Here is a 13,816-nt window from a genome sequence, read left to right on the forward strand (position 1 = left end):
ACTAAGACTGCAATCTCAAGCCCTTAAACAGAAACACACATTTAAAAGCTGGGAGTAACCATTCAAAACATCAAAACATCTCATCCCTATCGGCTGATTCTTGAGATTGCACAGAAACTGTAGTACTGTTATAGATTTCCAGTCTAAAGCTGTTGAAATGAAAGAGTGTTTCCAGCATCGGGGATACCCTACACCGTGCATTTCTTTGGCCTATCAGAGGGTGATACATACACACAGAGGGGAAACAAACAAAAAATAAAAGACAAAGGCAGGTGAAAATATTATTCTTAAATATTAGAATGTCCTCTATCAGCGCTGTGACTCCTGTGGTCACGTTTAGACCTCGCTGCAATCAGAGACACACTACTTCATTCTGACACTGGAAAACCACCTGACGCAGTCGTCTGGCTGTCTGATCGTCCCACAGGACTTTTCCATGGTGGCCAGTGTGCACAGTGTTGTACCTCGTCAGATGCCAAGTACTTTACACATCTACATGCTGGTAGAAAACTCCCCACAGAATCCTTCGTTAGCTGCAGAAGCACACATGCTGTCTATGTGCTGAAAAGTCCCTGCGGCCTGGTCTACGTCGAACAAACGTCAAAAGACTCACACGTGAACATAAGACCACCACACCACATATACCAAGCATTATGCTGTTGGTGGATATTATGCACAGATGATCCGAGGCTGTGCAGCATCATAAAAGCTCTGGGGAAAAACAAAACCTTCAGCCTGTCCCAGAGGTGCAGACATCATCAGCTCACTGCAGAGGCCTGTGGGAGTCACACTCTTAACACCGTGGAGCCCTTTGACCTGGACGAACGACTGAATTTGTACTTTTTTGTCACATTTGATGGATGTTTATACCTTTTGTACTTTTATCTGTGTGACTTTGAGTGAGGTCTGTGTTCTTTTGCTCTCACTGTTCCTGACGTGGTGCTCGGGCTGTGCCACTAGAGCATTTTAACCCTTCGTTATCCAATAGGTTTGAAGCTCCATTCAACCAATTATCCAGTGGTGACTGTACACTTGGTCTACAGGTGGACTATATATGCTGTTTGCCTCACGTCTTTGTCCATTCTAACTCTCATGAAGACACAGTAGCGTTGAAACGTGTGGTTTGAATGGATCATTGTGCTCAGGTCTCTTGTCCTGGAAGCTTGCTGTTGTCAAGCTGAGAAACACTTGATTCAGCTGCATTTCACTGGAAGATGTGCGGAGAACCCTGTTTCATGTATACAAGTTTTACATTTTAAAAAATGATACACGGTGAGTTTTTTTTTTTTTAACATGAAAACTTTACTCTGAACTAGGTGCACACAGAGACATGACTATCCTGTGTAGCCAAAAGATGTGTGTGTGTAACCTGTTTCTGAAAAGACCCAGCATGATGTTTTTCCTGCAGCTTTTCTCAGTCCTGTTCTATCTCGGTTCTGTAGTAAATAGTTGCAGGCAGATGGATGTGAGAAAACAGGATGAGTGGCTGGTCATGAAGGGAAGAGGGGAGAAAAGGCATTAGCTGTGTAGGGAGTGAAGTAGATTCATTCTGCTCTCCATTATTTATTCTAAGAGGGCACAATACTGATCATCCAAGCTTCACCTTGTCAGTCATCATTATCGATTTGGTTTCCACTGTTTTTAACCTTCTGCCTTCTTGTTTGTCATCCTGCCCACAGTCTTGTCACGAGTCTCCATCAAATATGGAGGGATGGATCAATGACGGGAGATTTGGTTGATGTGTTTCCTTATGAGACTCGCTGGGTTGATATATTCGCCTGTTCTGGAGAAAACTTTGTCCATCTAACCATAGAAACCACATTCTTTTCACTGACTTGGTCTACAAAATGTTCTGCGTCAGCCTTGTGCTGTTCTCAGTCCACTTTATGGTGAGAGGCAATCGTATGTTGATTAAAGTGCTGGATGAACAGGTGACAAAGAGTGACACAAAGCTGCATATGGCAATTACAGTTAGACCCAAGGCTTTTATTTTGGCATCTGAGAAACTTTAAATCGATGTGAAATGTTTTCCAGACATTTTGTCAAAACGCCTATCTGCAATCAATACTGTTATAGGCCAGCACCTGTAAGTAATTCCAAATCAATACTATTTAAAATTCAGATGCACTTGCTCAGCTCCAAACGTGTGGAGGAGCTCAAAACAAGTCAAATTAGACTCATGAAAACACCATGAAACCTGCATCTCGAAAGTGGTCTCATGATTTTGACTGACAGTTACAACCAGCCAGCTTATAAACTAAACATGTATGAGATTCTTCATATTGATCAAACTGATTTAATCACGTCCTTGCCATTTTGAGCCTGAATTTGACTTAAAATGATTTGGAAGCTTGTAATGAGAAGCATTTGCTGCTCGCTTCAGCATGAGGTGGATCTAATCGCACTATTTGACGTATAACTTCTGGGTAACACTGTAATATCTACATTAAGACCCACATCATTCATTCATGCAGGTGAAACAAAGACAGATCGTTTGCCAAAGTGAGGAATCACAGCCGTGGGTATTTAGTGGATTGTGAGGATATGGGAAGCATTACAGTCCATTGCAGAGGTTGTCTAACAAGCCCCTGCAGCCTTGAGTCATTAGCGTACGTGCTCTGCCCAGTGATCGATGTTAATTTATGTCCGCTGTAGTCAGCTGTCCACTTTCACTTTCAAGCTGATCAACTTTATTCCATCTACTCGCAAACACGTGTTCATTTAGCATTCAAAGTCTCAAGGACCCCGATTGCATTTAGCCACAGACTGTGGCTATTATGCATATTGTGGAAATGCAGAAGCCTCAATCCCGTACGGTATATAAGCGAGGGAGCTGGCACTGTTCCTCTGTCGAATAGCACAACTCTGTTTTAATGATGCATAGGTCCTTGGCATCCTTGGGGAGGGTGTGTTTCTTGGTCACAGTCCAGAAATTTAAAGTAGTTGCTTGTGATCCCCATGATTAATTTATATACCCTAGAAAAAATACAATGGTAATAATTCTTGTGCCCAGCGGATGGTGGTCGCAGGTGTTGGAAATACCAAATGGGATGAGGCCAAGCTAATGGTGCCTGGAAGGGAAACTATCTGTCAGGGATAATCCCTAATACTGTATCACCCTGGCATAGATAATGTGCTTCCCCCTGCCTTCCTCACTAGCCCGTGATATTGAGATAGCTGTGGAGAAATGATGAAGGAGGAACGGATATTGACACGGATAAATGTATGTATCTAGAGTGAAGTATTGCCTGGTTTAATGTTTAGTGATGATTAGCTTCCCACTCTGGAATAGCCAAACTAGGCTGAGAAAAAGGGGGGTGGAGGGTGTGCTGTGAACTCCATGTTCCGCTTCATTACACGCTGAGTAATTGGTTAAACACGTGACTACAGAAATTAACTTCAGCAGCCTTGTAAGAGGTAATTAAGGCTTTTTTTTTTTAATTCTCCCCCCTCCCCCTCCCCCCTTTTTTGGGGCATATCATGATAAACACAGCATTCAGCATTGCACAGGGCTCCCAGAAGACATCAACCTGACGCCACACTAACGCGGCTCAGAGCCCCAACAGCTTGAAGCCATATAGCCTCTCTCGTCATAGTAACTGTTCAATAAACTAATGCTAATATTAAAATGTGTCTTATCTGTACAGGCTTCAGTCTACAGCTTTGTTTCATCGCACAGTAGAAGATGGCAGGCGGTAAATGTCCAGAGAAGCCTCCTGTTCTCAGATTTGAGTCCACCTTAAATCCAGCACTGCGGTTCAGGTGGCAAACTGTCATTCATTCTGCAAGTACATATCACACATTGACGAGAGGGAGGAGAATATTGAATGCCAACGTCCTGTCAATTCAATACAGACTCTGCAAACAGAACTGCACATGAAGTTTGGGCGTGAAAAGTGTGGATGTGAGATGAATGCTCATGAATGCTCAAAGGGAGAAGATAAAGCTTCATATTGGGAGAGATTTACGTCTGTAGCCAAGCTGCAAGCAGCCTCTGAGGTGTATCCTGTGCATACTCACAGTTCACATGTTATAATGTGCATAACTGTCAAATGTCTTTTCTTTTCTCAGATGGACATAGATGCACATGCTCAGGGACTTGTTAAAAATGACCATATATATAAGAATGATTATCTCCCAGTGTGATGTTATCAGATATTTAAGATTAATTTGGAGCCTTTTATCTCATTACACACAGGGTGAACTCAGAGTGTTACAGTGGCATGTATTTGTATTTATGTGTGCATGTCAAAGTGTACATATTAATGTCCTTAAGATGGACCCCAGGAGGAGCAGCTGCTGCTTTATTAACAGCTAATGGGAAGAAATAATAGTAAAGTGTGTTCTAAGTGTGGCTACAGCTTTGACAAGTATCTGTAATAACTTTTACTATCAGTAAGACCCTTTTTTCATGTTAAAAAAACATCTTTAATCTCACAGCATCATATAAGTCAGGGGTGTGCAGAGGTCTATATTTGTGTCTTACTGTCTATTACTGTCAACTATTAATCAATCGGCTGTCTATCCAACCTATCTGTGTCAAGAATGGGACAGAACTGCATTGATTAGTCATGTTTCTGTGTTCATACTTCTTTGTTTGGACTGACCACAGACCTGTATGGAGCCTCAATAATGACTACAGAAGTCATTCTGAGATAAATAATCACAGTAATAAACAATGCAATGAAATCAGCAATCATTTGTGAAACACCTGGAAAAATCATTAAAAATGAACTCATTAATATGAAATGTTATTTTTTCATTCAGATCTTCATCTATACTTAAAAAATGTCATTTTAAATTCCCTTTTCAAAGGTTTGTTTTTTCATGTCATAATGGAAGTAAGTTCAACATATCACTCTGCGTGCAATCACTGATCTCAATAACCATTAATCAGCTGCTGAATAATAGAACAGAACACACACACACACACACAGAGTATACCTGGCCACACACACATTTCAAGAAGCTGTGTGCTACCAGAGCTCCTCTACCTGTAAAAACAGCTACAGTCGAAGTCATTCATAGCATGTAATCAATCATGAATCCCAACAGACAAGCACACTTCCCACTGACTGACTACTCACAGAGTAAGTGGAGTCTGCTCGTTCTGTCCTCCACAGCCAAGACACAATCAGCCCGTTGGCCAGCTAAAGGAGACAGAGCAGAGACAGAGGAAGCACTGAGAGTCTTTGCACCAATAACCTTTAGACATGAGAATTGAAATGATCAGAGTTTAGTTTGTCCGTAGCAGGGGCGACACAACAGCAGGCTGTAGGCTCCTCCTTCAGCACAGCCGTATGACACGGGATGGACATTAACACGTATGGCTCTCACTGATGAAAATGCAGATTGAGCTTTGGTTGCAAATATTTAAATGTGCAGAAATAATCTTCAGGTAAACAGGGCTGTGGAAGCCTGTGGATAAATGTTTGGTCTTTGAACAGCATAGGATTGGTTTATGATTACAGTCCATTAAAATGGTGATTTTACTGCTGGCAACAGTGCTGTTAAACCAATAATTCATCCTTCAACCAAATGCAGTATTTGTTCATGGGCTCATTCAATCAGCATTAAGAGATGAAGCAGACTGTTTGAACACACACCACTGTGACAGAAAGCCTTCATACGTCACAGTAACTCTCAGTGTTTTGATCAATCTGAACTTTTCTGATTAAAGCCTCCAGAGGCTCAGAGGTGGAGCAGCTCGTTCATCAGTCAGATGGTCTGTGGTTTGACTCCCAGCTCGTCACTGTGTCAGGTTGTGTGAAAGGGTGAATGTGAATGGAGTGGTTGAAAAGACTAGAAAGGCGCTATACAAGTACAGTACCATTTAATCCTGCAATATTCATGTATGCATTACATAGCTTCTAAATGTATATTCTTATTCAGGGTTGTAATTGTCACGCATGCACAGACTCCAAGGACAGACGTGTCTGAATAGGCAGAATATCAAATAGTGCAGAAATGCAGATGCCACAATGAAATGCTGTTTCTCAAAGACATTGACCCAGTGTGTCCCCTGGCATTACTGCTAATGTGAACATGTAAATAGGTCTTTTGTTTTTGTCGGGTAGAGCTCTTGGGTGAACTGAGGCTTTACGGATCTGAAATTAAACAATGGTAAGTTTGACAGTATCAGTCACATCCGTATGTATCATTAGTTTAAGCTGTAACTACCTCTTTGTGTTAGTTAGTTAGTGCATGTTTCTTCTTTTCGATCCCAGCTGTAACACTGAACAACGCTGCCAATCAAACCACTGCAGCAGTCCATCTTTGGTTTGTGCAGCAGTGTGACTGTGGTACAGACAGTAGTAGCAGACTAAACTTAGTACTTCTCCTAACACTGTAGTTTGATAAACCTAACAGGTGGGTCATGCCTAAACCTAACCTGTCAGACGCCAATAGCTGACGTCACGGTGACCACATCCATTTCTCTTATACAGTCTATACTTTAAACTTGAGAAATAAGCCACGTTCAATAAGCAGGGGCCCTATGAGCTTCATAATGATTTCTAGCTCCTCATTTAACACCCTACCTTTTCACGAAGCTTCAGTGCAGCTGTGACCCATTTCATGGACTGCCTCCTTCGAAGAATGAGGACTACAAAGGTGCAGCCTTCACATGACAGAAGGGTGGAGTGCTGAACAGCTGCACCAGTGAGGCAGTCCATACAAAGGATTCACCATGACATTATATAGGACATGTAGGGACAAAAATTAGTCCCACTTTTTGCAGTATGAAAGGGCTCTTCCAAAGGAGATCACATTCATTAGAAGAAAAAAGTCAGATATCACAAACACAGAGTTCCAGACACACACACACACACGAAAACTAATCATAATGACCTGAATGTCTGCACTGGCACCATAGAGGCCATTTACTCAGTGTAATTTGGTTTCCAGCAAGACAGACTCCAGCAGAGCTATCACAAAAAGACTGATTGATTCTGCAGGTGGATACAGCCCTGAGTGTGCTGGCCATAATAAAAAACACTCTATATTCACTAGATTGCACTGTAAACATCAGAGAGGAGGGCGTCATTTCCTTGAGAAAGGCAAATGGCAAACATTTTTACACCAAGGAGTACTTTTTGGAAACAGGTCTTAGGCATTATACAAGAGCTGAGCTTGAGGAAAAACATCAAACATCTTCTTTTGTGATCTCGTTTGGGAGACTGGAAACTTTTCAGGGAATGAAATGTACTGAAATGTAAAAATAATGTTCTGCACAACCCGATTTTACACTGTTATACATATATATATACACACACACACACACACACATACTTGTGAATATGTACATTCATATTCAGAGACTGCATGTTGACTAGATTGTTGATGTTTCATTAGCGGGATTCATTTTTCTATAATTAATGATTAAGTGTAGCACAAGATCATTAAGTAAAATAGTTTTTGGTTAGCAATCAAAAACATCAGACATCACAAATGACCAGCTTGATGTACTTTTTTGCCTCATTTAAGTGTAGAGGTGGTTCCTCTGGATAGATTTCTGTCTGTGTACATGTTACAGTCCCGGTAAAGAGACTGTAGACTGGTAGCAGCTGGAACGCCCTGTTGTTGGAGACTTTTTCAGTGCCATCAGGGCACGGTGTTTGACTGAAACTAAAACCTTTGACCGTGCGTTTCTTTCAGTGAATGTTACACCAGAGACTCTTTTCACATGTTCAGGAAGGTGCTGTACTTCCTGTTGTGATGCGTTGGTGTTGGGAGGAGCTGTCTGAATCACATCCTCCAAAAATGGACTCAAGTGTTAGGACATCTCAAGTACTCTCCTACAGGTTTCAGTACGTTCGGAATCTGCATTCATGCATTGAAACAAGACCAACATTGACCAGCGTCAATATATTTGACTGGATTCAGGAAGCTAAGACTCTTCAGTTCGACTAATTCATTTCTGTGATAAGCAGTGGATGCAAGCTGGTCGCTACAATGAGGGAAAAAGCACACCCACACTTTTCATCTCTGCACCTACAATGTTCTCTTCCTCCTAGCTGCCACCTCCCAGTGAAAATCATTGAGAAGCAAGTCAGCACTGACCATCAACATCTTTCAAATGTTCAGCCTTGAATCCACATCCAGTCACTCTGAACTTTCCTGCCACATTTTAAGACTCAACTTTATGTCTCCACAAAGCAGACTGAATAAAAGAAAATGAAATACTTTCCTTTACACAGGGACACTGAGCATGTGCGCACACACACACACACACACACACACACACACACACACACACACACACACACACACACACACACACACACACACACACACACACACACACACACACACACACACACACACACACACACACACGTATTCTGCTCATCCTGGTACTGATCACATTTGGGATATGATGCTTCTTGCAAATAAGTAACCTGGCTAGTCAGTTTCCTCCTTCAAAGAAAGGTATTCAGGTTTCCTATTCTACATTTAAACTTGTCCTGTGCCTGTATAAGAGCCACATGAGGTTTACTGCACTGTAGTTTAGACTTAGACACATGCAGCGGATGCTTTTCTGTCACATGACTGAAACCTAAAACATTAACTATCCTGCAAAATGCATCAAAACAGACCAACTGAGCCTTGTTTTAGTCTAGATTTCAGAAACATTGTGTTCTGGTATTGCATACATTTACTTTGACACAACAGTTTGTCATCTAAAGTAAGAATGCAATTAAATAATCAAGGAAATCTTCCAATCAATCACAACCACAGAAGCAATCCTCAGCTCTTTGAATGCAGCAATATGGGGATTCAACCTATAGTTGAATCAGAAAAATTTGCATCCGCTGCTGTAAACACTGTGTGCCTCTGAGGAAGTAATGCATTTCATGACTCTGGCAGCAACAACAGGGGTGTGTTCTGAATAAGTAGAAGACCAGAGTAGTTAACATGGACAACAAGCCACCACGGCTGTCCAGACAAGAAATACAGAGACTCTGACTTCATCAGCGGCAAACCCAAGGAACACGCACATATAAATAAATTCATAAATAAGTCAGTGATAAATCAAGGGCAATTCATTTTCTATTACCTTTTCAGTGTCTCCACTGAAAATATATTTAATATTTTAGTGTTTGTGTCTGAAAGCAGGGGGTTACCATCCTTTAAGGAAATGTCATTGCATTGACTGTGATATGAATATGAACCATGATGCATTACTCTGCCATCATTTGTCTATGTCCTACCTTGTGTCCAGCAGATAATTATTAATACACATGAAGCCATGCATTACCTTTCAACCATATATACATATATATGACTTTCCCTGTCCCAGAGCTCCCAGACAATCAGTCGGATATTGATTCTCTACTGATATATCACTCATTGTTTGGAGAGTAAGATGAAAATCTCAATTACTGCATGATTTTATTGCCCTCAGTGTCATTTTTGGGAAATCATCCTGAAAAAGTATCAATAGTATATTTTGCAAAAGTCTCTGGACATACTGAACATTCATTTCAACCCCTTCTCCACATCCTCCGATATCACATGGCCTGTTGGAAACCCCACTAAGTGCCCACAGCAAGAGAGTCACATTACAGCAGCTGTACACATAATGAATGATAGGAAACTCTTTTCACATTCATTAGAGTGCCACAGATGAATAATTCATGGTTTCAAATTTCAGGCCTCCAAATATTCAACTGTGTTGCCTTTCCTCTCCAGCTGATTGCCTCCAGTATGAGTGATGCATTTGCTGGTCAGGGATCTGTAGCCCCTTCAATGAACAGACACACAAAAAGCCACATGTGTCTCCGAAAATGACGATGATTGAAATAAAAAAGCAAATAAAGTGAGCCAAATTCATCATCACGCTACTTGCTGAAGCTGGGTCTTAAAGCAGCAACACAGTATCTACGTTTTACGTCGAAGCTGTCAATCAGAAGTTTGGAGTTAGAATTGTACATCTTTTATATAAGTATTCTCCTCAAAGTGAAGATTGTCTCAGGGAATAAATCACCCTCAAGAAACAGCCAGATGTCAGTTAGTTTCTGCCTGGAGCTGCTTCTAAGAGACAGTTACATTGTTATCCGCACAGTTCACCCTCTGGCCTGCAGAGATGTGACATATGAACCCTGCTTACATAATCTGCATAAACACCCACCTCCCTGAGGGGCGCATGTATTCACATTCAGATTTTATTATTTGTTGTTGAGATAAATCGCCAGCGAGGGAATGCATGAAATACACAACTCATACAGTTTTCATTTATGTGAAGTGTAATTAATAAGAATTTAAAATCAAATTCACATTTTTTCTTGTGTACCTTACACAAGAAACACCTGTATACCATAAGACAGCTCTTTCCTGTGTTCCTCAGAGCTGCTTCTGAGATCAGGATAGTAGGTGTGAGCTTTTTGCATGCAGGACATTGGGACTGTCTTTCCCTGGTTATATGGGAGTTCATCCAGTTTAGTGGCTCCAAAACCTTTTTAATGATTCTGCAGGTGCACTCAAAATTATTCAACCCCCATTGCAAATTACGAATATAGGCAAACTTTACAAATTTTCAGCTGTGTTCAATGACCAACTCAAACAAGAACAATTGAAATAGCTCAACACAACTAATATTACAAGTGGTTTCTCCAAATTCAACATAAAATGCCACTTTTAATGACGACTGCAGCCTCAAAATTGTTCAGCCCCTTCTTCATGAGTATCTTCAGTACTCCAAGGATTTCCTGACACTGCAGGTTTCCAGTGCCAGGAGAAGCAAAGCAGCCCCAGAGCATCACTGAGCCCCATCCTCCAGACACACCGCTGATCCAGAGACCCGAAAAGTTCCAGTTTTGTTTCATCGCTCCACAGAACAGAATCCCAAAACTTCTGTGGCTTATCTATATGGTTTCAAACATATTGGAGCAGACTTGTCTTGTACTTTTGGGTCAGTAGTGGTGTATCTCCCGGAACATTCAGCACCTTTGGTCTCTTTTTTGTATCATTTTCCTTGTTTGTGCAAGGTAATGATCTCCTCTCTTGACTTTTTGGACGATTTACCAAAATTTTACTTACCCATATTTCTAACATGCAACCAAACGTCACTGTGAACAAACACCTCTCCGGTCCGGGTATTTGATGTGTTCTATCTCATGTACAGCTGATCAACTAATGAGGCTTGATTAGTTGCATCAGGTGTACTTGGGACAATGCCTGATTAGCACATTACTGCTGTTATTGAAGATTCTGTCCAGGGAGTTGAATAATTTTGAGGCTGCATTCATCATTAAAAGTGGCATTTTATGTTGAATGTGAAAGAAACCACCTGTAATATTAGTTGTGTTGAGCTATTTCAATTGTTCCTGTTTGAGTTGTTCATTGAACAAAGCTGAAAGTTTGTAAATTTTGCCAACACACCTAATTTGCAATGTGGGTTGAATCACTGAGTGCACCTGTATTTGGTTGAACGCAAATTTAGCCAGTTCTTACACCCGCTAAAGTAATTAAAATCACACTAAACAAGTAGAATATTTGTAATTATCGTATCATATCTGTACAGATATATTGAATTTAAAGCTGCACTAATGAATATTTTTATGTTAACAGTGAATCAAATGACTGTGAAAAGTGAAAAGAGTCGCTGAGTTGCAAAGATGAGCTTATGAACGCCATGGAGCATCTCACGGCTAAAAAGCCAGATATTTCCTGCCAGGAGATGGTGGAGACCAAAACAGAGCTAAAAGGACAGTGATTATTGGCCCCTTATTCACAACTTATGTGTTCAAGGATAACATCAGTATTTTATAAATCTAGGTCCTCTCTGTCCACATCCTGGTGTCTGAGTGACTGGTAGGTAGTAAAAGTGTTGGAACTGATCCAGTAGATCACCTCAGCCAGCAGACACCAAACGGGCTGCAATGGCTGCAACGTGATCCTTTGGGACAACTGCACCTGATCACAGTAGGTCCACTAAAAGAGCTTGTTTGATCCACTGACAGGCTCAGAGTGTTATTCCAAGTGTGTGACAGCATCATGGAAAGGATCCCTACAGAGAGAGACCAAAGGATGTGTGACATCATGATTGACAGCTAATCAACCCAACTCAGTCAAGAGGGTGTATGGTTGGGATGAGATTGGGATATTTTGGCTTCAATTTTCTACAGTCAAATGAAGTGGAGATGTTACCTTTATAAACAGTCTGTGGGCATTACCCACACCAACAGCAATGTTTAAGGTACTCATATTTCATCGCTTTCATTTAAAGATAACAACAACTCTTAGAAAGTTTTATGAAAGTCATGTTGGCTCATTTTAGTATAGCAGCACCAAGAGAATTACTACCATGATGAGTAAATAAATCAGATGGACTCATCATACATGGCAATAATCATATCTTGGCAGCAAACTCAGCAGTAAGATCTGTGCAATTCATTTTGGACAACACATTCTGTTCAATGGACGGAAAAGCCCACACAGTCTGTCCCAAGAAATTAATGTACGCGCATTGTTGATTTGTTTAAACTTTGAAAAGCTGTGCTCTCCTGATGCCACCTGGAGTCACCTGGATGATCAGAGGACTTTTGAGTGCAGGCTCACAGTTGGGAAATGTTTGTCCAATGCTTCGGACGACACAGCGTGTCAGTGCTGTAGCTGTTTCCTTTGGAATTATATCCCTGCATATATATCCTCGGCTCTTTATGTCCTGAGAGTCTGACATTAGTCTGTTAGGGTGCCTTTGCAGATCAATATCGTCCATTTCACGGTTTAGCTTGATCAACAGTAGATCCAAACATGTTGTCAGACTCCTGCATTTATGTAAAACGGGTGAAGAGAGCAGACAGACGCTAAAATTGTCCCTTCCTGTACGTACTCTTGCTCTGGATTTGGAGCCCATTAATCTGGGACCTCGGGTTGTGACCCAGGAAGGAATAATCACAGTTAATTTGTTACCAGACAGACAGGAAGTTCATGAAGGAAGTTCAAGTACGTTTAGTAAAAAAAAAAAACCCACACACACAAAAAACAGTTAAAAAAAACAAAAGAACTACCTGCGTTTAGAGGCTGCAGTACTCCTACAGGCCTCACCGCAACTATGGTTGAGCTGTACTTTCAGGAAACTGACAGTCACAATGTCACAAGGCTGACTGACTGATGTGGACATTCTAAAAATTAAAGATAGTGTAAATAGCCCTTTTGGTGTGAGTGCTACTTTGTCAGACTAAATTACTGATTAAATTCATTGACTTTAAGTCAAGCAATCGAAGGAAAACTGGACTAACTGGAAGGAAGCATTTAGGTATGTGCCTGGGCAGATTATACCCATGAAGGAAAAAAAAGCTGAGGAAAGAAAAACCATCAACTGAATAAGACGGTTTTCTGCAGAGTGCAGTGACAGCTCCGTGTGCAACATAAAAACACCCAAACAAATTTTACTGGAAAAAAAAAAAGGCTCCATCATAAATTGCTGATGCTGTAACTTCATCACACCAGACAGTATCATCACAGCTACTCAGGCTGCTGTCGACGCTGCCTGCTCGTCTTGCTGGCTGGGCAATTGTAGCTGTCAGTCACCTGAATAATGTGGGAGACAGCATGGTATTTCAGACAAGAAAGACGGATTTTATCATCCTTCCTCCTGTAGGTCACTCAGCAAATGACTAATTCTAGTAAAGGTGGGGTATAAACAGTGACTGCTTTTCTTGACAGGGCTTTGACTGAGCATCGCTGGAGAAGAAATCAGGTTCATGGCAGTCTGATTATCCGGCTGACGCCTTGAAAGTGAGCCTGTTTGCTCAGGGCTGGGAGGCTCACAGCCAGAGACTTCAATAGGAAATGCAGCAGAACATAAGGA

The sequence above is a fragment of the Pempheris klunzingeri genome, chromosome 2 (assembly GCF_042242105.1).
Source record: "Pempheris klunzingeri isolate RE-2024b chromosome 2, fPemKlu1.hap1, whole genome shotgun sequence".
In the NCBI taxonomy this organism is placed as follows: Eukaryota; Metazoa; Chordata; class Actinopteri; order Acropomatiformes; family Pempheridae; genus Pempheris; species Pempheris klunzingeri.